Source organism: Tachypleus tridentatus, chromosome 11 (assembly GCF_004210375.1).
Source record: "Tachypleus tridentatus isolate NWPU-2018 chromosome 11, ASM421037v1, whole genome shotgun sequence".
Classification (NCBI taxonomy): Eukaryota; Metazoa; Arthropoda; class Merostomata; order Xiphosura; family Limulidae; genus Tachypleus; species Tachypleus tridentatus.
In genome coordinates, this window is record NC_134835.1 from 21,556,660 (window position 1) to 21,564,597 (window position 7,938).

At 32.2% G+C, this 7,938-nt stretch overlaps 1 long non-coding RNA gene across 1 annotated transcript; it reads left to right on the forward strand.

Moving 5' to 3' along the window:
* Positions 1-2,201: 2,201 nt before the first annotated feature.
* On the forward strand, positions 2,202-3,462 carry LOC143231443 (uncharacterized). The gene is made up of 2 exons (XR_013016924.1): positions 2,202-2,452; positions 3,192-3,462. It is a non-coding gene; the product is annotated as an uncharacterized LOC143231443 (long non-coding RNA).
* The last annotated feature ends 4,476 nt before the right edge of the window (positions 3,463-7,938 follow it).

Genomic DNA, 7,938 nt, shown 5'->3' on the forward strand with positions numbered 1-7,938 from the left:
GGATATTGTTTTATTAACATATGTTACTACAGATATCACATGCTGCGAAGAGATACTGTTTTATTAACATATCTTACAACAGATATCACATGCTGTGAACTGATATTGTTTTATTAAGATATCTTACAATAAGATATCACATGCTGTGAACTGATATTGTTTTATTAGTATATCTTACAACAGATATCACATGTGAACTGATGTTGTTTTATTAACATATCTTACAACACATATCACATGTTGTGAACTGATATTGTTTCATTAACATATCTTACAACGGATATCACATGCTGGGAAGTGATATTGTTTTATTAACATATCTTACAACAGAAATCAAATGTTGTGAACTGATATTGTTTTATTAAGATATCTTACAACAGATATCACATGCTGTGAACTGATATTGTTTTATTAACATATCTTACAACAGAAATCAAATGTTGTGAACTGATATTGTTTTATTAAGATATCTTACAACAGATATCACATGCTGTGAACTGATATTGTTTTATTAAGATATCTTACAACAGATATCACATGCTGTGAACTGATACTGTTTTATTAGCATATATTAATACAGCTATCACATGTTGTGAGCTGATACTGTTTTATTAGCATATCTTACTACAGATATCACATGCTGTGAACTGATATTGTTTTATTAATGTATCTTACTACAGATATCACATGTTGTGAACTGATTGTTTTACGATATCTTACAACAGATATCACATGCTCTGAACTGATATTGTTTTAAGATATCTTACAACAGATATCACATGTTGTGAACTGATACTGTTTTATTAGCATATCTTAATACAGCTATCACATGTTGTGAACTGATATTGTTTTTTTAAGATATCTTACAACAGATATCACATTCTGTGACCTGATATTCTTTTATTAACAACATCCCTATCGTGCTAAACATGCTCTCCCTTTCAGCTGTTGGGGCGTTATAATGTGACGGTCAATCCCACTATTCTTTGGTAAAACAGTAGCTCAAGAGTTTGCGGTGGGTGGTGATGACTAGCTGCCTTCCCTCTAGTCTTACACTGCTAAATTAGGGACGGCTAGCACACATAGCCCTCGAGTAGCTTTGTGCGAAATTCCAAAACAAACAAACAAAACAAAAGAGTTGAAGAGGATATTAAGACGGAACTGGGCAAGACTCTGAGAGAAACTTTGGACCAAATATTGCAAAAAATCAAGGATGCTGTTGATCACGGGCATAAAGTTAGCCAAGACCTTTTGGATAAGGTATAAACTATTTATTAAAATATTTAATTAATTAAATTAATTAATCTTTATATTACTGTTCATGACAATGAATAAAAAAATCCGATTATTTCCTCCTTTTCAGGCTAAAGAAATAACTGGGCAATTAAAAGACCTTGGACTTGAGGTTGGAGGTAAGGCCATAGAACTCCTAAACCGACTGAAGGATAAAGTAAAAGACTGGTTGAAAGGTCTTCTTGAAAAACTAGGAATTGGCAAGAGGAGCATTTTGGACATTCTAAACGAATTAATTGAAGGTCTGGACATCAGAGCAATCCTCATCAGGATAAGAGACAAGGTCAAATATTTTCTATATTCCTAAACCCACAAATAGATGCTTACAAAGATTATTTCGTATTCGTTTCTCGCTCGTTTGCTGTTTTAACAAAAGTCTTACTTCTTCATAGATCAAGAAGAATCTTGACATCGAAACTATAACGAATTACATCCGTAAGAAGCTGGGAGACAAATCTGAAGTAAGTTCCATTTTGTGTTTTTCAAAGAAATGAAAAGGACATTCCTTCAACTTGGAATAAGATTCTTAATTATGTCACATAAAGAGGTATTCGAACCTTTCAGGTAACACTTTTATATTGAATTATATATAAAAATCAGTTGTTTATTTTGAGATTAATTTATAAAATAAGAAAAGTAGACTACTAGGACCTTTATGAGAGCTTTCGGTTATTGTTATTTAAAACTATTATAAAGATATTGAAACTAGTTTTTGTATTTATCAAATTGCATCGATTAGTATCGAAAGTCTAGTTTGACTTTCTTTCAAACTTTGCTGATATTCATATCAGCATATTTAGTAAACTTATAATTCTCATAATTACGAGAAACTTTATCTTTACTCAACAATTTGGCATTGATTTGTGGCTTTAACAATTTACTAATTTTTTTTTTATCTCAAGCTCGTAAAAAACTTCTAGAAATCATCAGAGACAGAGGACTGGATGCTTTGGAAGGATTGATAGATTCAATACTGAACATCGGAGGTCGATATTCCATCATTGAACTTTGGGAAAAAATTAAGAACTTCTTTAAAGACTTGGGTCTCCAAATCAAAGAGAAGTTCTTTAGATTTGCTGAGTGGGTTAAGAGCATCTGGGGAGCTGGTTTAGAAGCTGCAAAGGATAAGCTAGAAAAGGTTAAAATAATTGCCCAAGAGGTAAGAACAGTTAATGTAGGAAAATGTCAGTGTAGCCTAATACAATTTTAGATGAATATAAAGATTTTCGAAATTAAAATCTGTATCGATATTAATTATCGCACAACCGTAGCTACAATTACATTGCTCTATTATTAGTATCTGTCAAAGTTACATAAGATTAACACTGATATATGTTTTATTTTTAAAATATGACTTACCACAAACGTGAAATAATCATTACAACAAATCTTATTCCCAAATGATATTCTGATTTATAACAATAAAAAAACAGGCCCGGCATGGCCAAGCGCGTAAGGCGTGCGACTCGTAATCCTCGGGTCGCGGGTTCGCGCCCGAGTCGCCCTAAACATGCCCATTAACAACATCCTTATCGTGCTAAGGGGCATTATAATGGTACGTTCAATCCCACTATTCGTTGGTAAAAGAGTAGCCCAAGAGTTGGCGGTGGGTGGTGATGACTAGCTGCCTTCCCTCTAGTCTTACACTGCTAAATTAGGGACGGCTAGCACAGATAGCCCTCGAGTAGCTTTTTGCGAAATTCCAAAACAAACAAACATTACAACAATTATTCTTGAAGGTGTCATGAGGTATGACACGTCACGTATGATCAAGTGTTTGTTATTCTAGAAGTCTATTTAAAATAGGAAAGTTTATAGAAAGTCGTTTACAAGTCTTCTTTGTTTGACAGCCATTTATAATATGTAATTAAGTTATCATAATTGTTTATTTTTCTTAGTTTATCAATAACGCCAAGGATATAAGTGCCGAAGTTGCTATTGAAGCCCTGGAATTTTTTAAACCCTACAAAGAAGACTTGGGGTCACTCTGGGACACTTTGGTCGAAAAAGCCAAAGAGATTATTGGAGTTTCATTTTAAACCGAACTGACTGTTGCTTCGCTAAACACCAAATGTATGAAACACAAATGTTCCAGATACTGATGTACATGATAGTGCAGTAGAATTAACGAAATCGTACATTTAAATAAATTTCTTTCAAACTCCAGAAGACTCTGATTGATTTATTTCGAATAATTTTACTTAATCTCTTAAAATATTAACGTTTTAAATTGCATTCACCTATCAACAAAAGTTTAAAGTTTAGACTCTTTTTAAACATGTACTAAAAACATTACAGTGTGTGTGTGCTTATAGCAAAACCACATCGGGCTATCTGCTAAGCCCACCGAGGAGAATCGTACCCCTGATTTTAGCGTTGTAATTCCGTAGACTTACCGCTGTACTACCAGGGGTCTAAAACATTACAGAGACCGCACCGACGAGAAAATAATAACAAATTATTTAAATTAAATAACACTGTAATTTATGTTACCCCTAGATCTATAATTATTCTAAATTGTAGTTTGTCTATAAATAATGTTATATGTGTTTTTAAACTTTAAAAAAATCGGTAAGGTCCGTTTCGGGGTTTAATAACGTTCTTTTCCTAATCACAAACAATAAAAATGTCTCGTACTCTAAATCTCAGAATATCGATTGCACAAAACAATGTGCTTTTAAAACGAAAGTTTAACCTACAGCGCTAGGCCTAGCTTGATGTTTACATGTTTATGTCATATACCTCTCAGATTGTTTATAGAATACGGGCCTGGCATAACCTAGTGTGTTAAGGCGTTCGACTCCTAATTCGAGGGTCGCAGGTTCGAATCCCGGTTGCACCAAACATGCTAGCCCTTTCAGTTATGGAAGTGTTATAATGTTACGGTAAAAGAGTAGCCCAAGAGTTGGTGGTGGTGGTGATGACTAGCTTGCCTTCCCTCTAGTCTTATACTTCTAAATTAGATAGCTCTCGCGAAATTAAAAACAACAAGCAAAAAATTGTTGTTTAAAGGTCTAAAATTTTTACTTTACTAACCCTTACGGATCTTGGAATAATAAAATGAATGTCAATTTGTGAATATATAGCCCGATCGCAGCGTTTGATACACAATTGTTGTATAATACTTGGTATGTTAAACAAAATCCGTGATGACGATAAAACCCACTTGTAAAGAAAATTATATATGTAAAAACGGCTGGTATGGATAGAGAAAACACTATGTAGAGGAGCGAACAACGTCAGCTATCGGTCAGTTACCTCCTTCTTTCTTTGTGAACCTGACGATGTCCGAAGAAGGTCGAAATGTTCTCTCCTCTACATAGTGCTTTCATTATCCATACCAGTCGTTTTTATATATATGTTAAACACATTTTCTTACGTTTTATATCTTTTAATTATAAAGTATTTAATTACATCACTTTTCCACTATTGCAAAAAATTCGAGTGGTATTGGCAATAAACTCTAGTTTATCCTTCAACGCCATCTATAAATAAAAGCTCAACTTTCAATACTTGGCCCTTATATCACGTGATCGATAGATCTTTTAAAAGAAGTTTAAAAAAAACAGCAACTCAATTCTAGTGACGTTAGAAATGAATAGGTTTTCATTATAATTGGGTATATTTTTATTTATTTCATATTTAATGGTTTTTCCACCCACTTAATTAATTCCACGACTTAATTAAAGACATGTAAAGATAATTCTAAAACGCCACATATATTTTACCGCGTATTCTAGTTTATTCAAATACTTCGAGATACAACTGCAGAGCTAAATGATATTTATACTTCTTGTTTCAATGGGTCTTTAGGCAGAGCAAATAGAGTAGATTTAAAATTTTTAATGGACTAAAACTACTGACAAGAAAAGCCTTAGTATAGAAGCCGAAAGGTCATCTTTTTTAATTTCAACAGGCAGTCGTAGTACCCCAGGCTAAAGTTTTAAACCTACTTATAAGAAAAAAAAAAAGACATTGTACCCTTACCAGAATGTTTTCCGGATTGTTAAATTTCTTACTTAATGGCTGAAGTAGAATACGCAACAAAAAGCTTCATCTGAATAGTTCTTCTTTATCGATTTTCCGAAATGTACTGTTTGTATAGGGTAGTTTAATATTTTTCGTAATCGCTTCCTGGGTTGAAAACGTATGACAGTGTTTTTACTAAGTATTAAAATTATCATTAAACCAAGGTTATATTTTTAAACACAATTGTAACACAACAATTTTCCTCGCTTAATATTTCATTTTTCTATCTTCTGTGTAGCTTGAAGATAGCTTTTTAACAGTTTTATTCTTTGGCCTTGTTGGCGACACTTACTCGGATATATTTTAATAGCATAGGCCTAACGCACAGTGCAACTTTATGATACTGGTAATAGCTTAGGCCTAACACACAGTGCTACTTTATGATACTGGAAGTAAATATATAAAAATACATATATGTAAATGTCAATTTAGAAAATACATACTCTATTTTTATTCTACATTACCTTTATAAATATCTTTTTAACCACGTGCAACTCGTTTTTAACCTGCTATGTAATTCAAAAACTTACATTCACGTAACTTAGCCATGTTTAGGTTGTTCAGGTCCTATTTACAATTTTTGAGTTTCAACACAAGCCATCTACACGCACATCTCAATAATATTTACTACGCCCTCGCAAAACTGATTAATTCAGTTCATTAAGATCAACTCCTTAAATATTGGTAACTGGATATTAAATCAGATTTCTGCCGTTACACCCAATAAAATCAACCCATGTGGCCAATTCCATCAAAATGCTTTGGTGCGACTGGGATTCGAACGCGCCATTCTCAGTTTATGAGTCGAACGACTTAACACGCTTGGCCATGCCGAGCCTAGTGTAACGAACTATTTCCTTTTGTAATGTTTTATCATAATATTCCAGGTGATCAACTTCACACTTCATGGATTACTGCTTAGAAAACTCTATTCGTGGAATACCATTTAAGATACTTTACTCTTGGAATACTGTTTAAGATACTTTCCCATTTTTGGAATACTGTTTAGGAGACTTCTTGATTCTTGGAATTCTGCTAAGGGCACTTCTTCCCGTATCATTTAATTATATGTGTTTTACATTGAATAATGTATTGTTTTCATTACATGTCGAATAACGTATTTTGGCTAATCAATATACACTTTACTTTTCAGTAACAACCTACTTTGTTCGATTTCATGACGTTACTTCGACAAGCTAATCTGATTATTTTACGCACATTAAAAGCTTTCAGCTACCAATATAATCCTGACTCGCTAAACCGTATACTTTTTGTTATCAGAAATGACAGAAAATCGGGGATTTCAAACGTAGTTTCTATTTGCTGTATCTTCCATAATAGTTTCCTGGATTTTGTCACTGATATGTCTAAAGTCTCCGTAAGCTCTTTACAGTGTAATTTCAATTATTGTATTGACCGCTTTACTACCATTAGCTTCAAACTGTTTAGGTGTATTGGTTTATGTATTGTAATTGACATATTGTCTAATCGTATGTGTGACTTGTTTTCGACATATTTTAGACATCAAGTTGTATAAATGTAAATGCATATATACATGTGTGTGTGTCTATGCTTCTGTATTAATATTACCATATATAAAACCAAAACGTATTTTTGTTCCGTGTTTTAGTGACGTTTAGACACGGGTGTTGAACAATGTTATAACAAAATATATTTATAATATTCAATGTAACAGCCTCTTAAATTCATGTTTTAAAAAGTCTGGAACTTTTCAAAAGCATTACAGCTAGCTTAAGTTTGTAAAAGTAAAATATTGTGAAATCGGAGTTGTTACTATTGTATAATTCTGTAAAGGATGTATTTATCAATGTTATATGTTAATTTAGTTCGTGATCGGTTCAAATTGTTGCCAAAACTCATCTAGGTGAAAAGCTCAATTGGTACAATAAATCAGTACACTTTGTAATGTGATATGTATGTTTATTTAATTTACATAGTGCTAAATATATAAACATGTAATTAATTGATTGATATGAATACTTGATAAAATTAGCTTATAAAAATTACAACAGCGCTGAATAATTGTTTAAGTTACTACCATTTTGACTTGTGAGATGAAGTACAACATAGAATTAACTGGCTTATTACAACAGATATTTTGATTGGCAAAAGAGAGCACTATATTTCTTAATATTACGACAGATATTTTGATTGGCTAAAGGAAGCAAATTATATTTCTTGATATTACGACAGATATTTTGATTGGCTAAAGGAAGCAAATTATATTTCTTGATATTACAACAGATATTTTGATTGGCTAAAGGAAGCAAATTATATTTATTGATATTACAACAGATATTTTGATTGGCTAAAGGAAGCAAATTATATTTCTTGATATTACAACAGATATTTTGATTGGCTAAAGAAAGCAAATTATATTTCTTGATATTACGACAGATATTCTGATTGGCTAAAGGAAGCAAATTATATTTCTTGGTATTACAACAGATATTTTGATTGGCAAAAGAGGAGCATTATATTTCTTAATATTACGACAGATATTTTGATTGGCTAAAGGAAGCAAATTATATTTATTGATATTACAACAGATATTTTGATTGGCTAAAGGAAGCAAATTATATTTCTTGATATTAC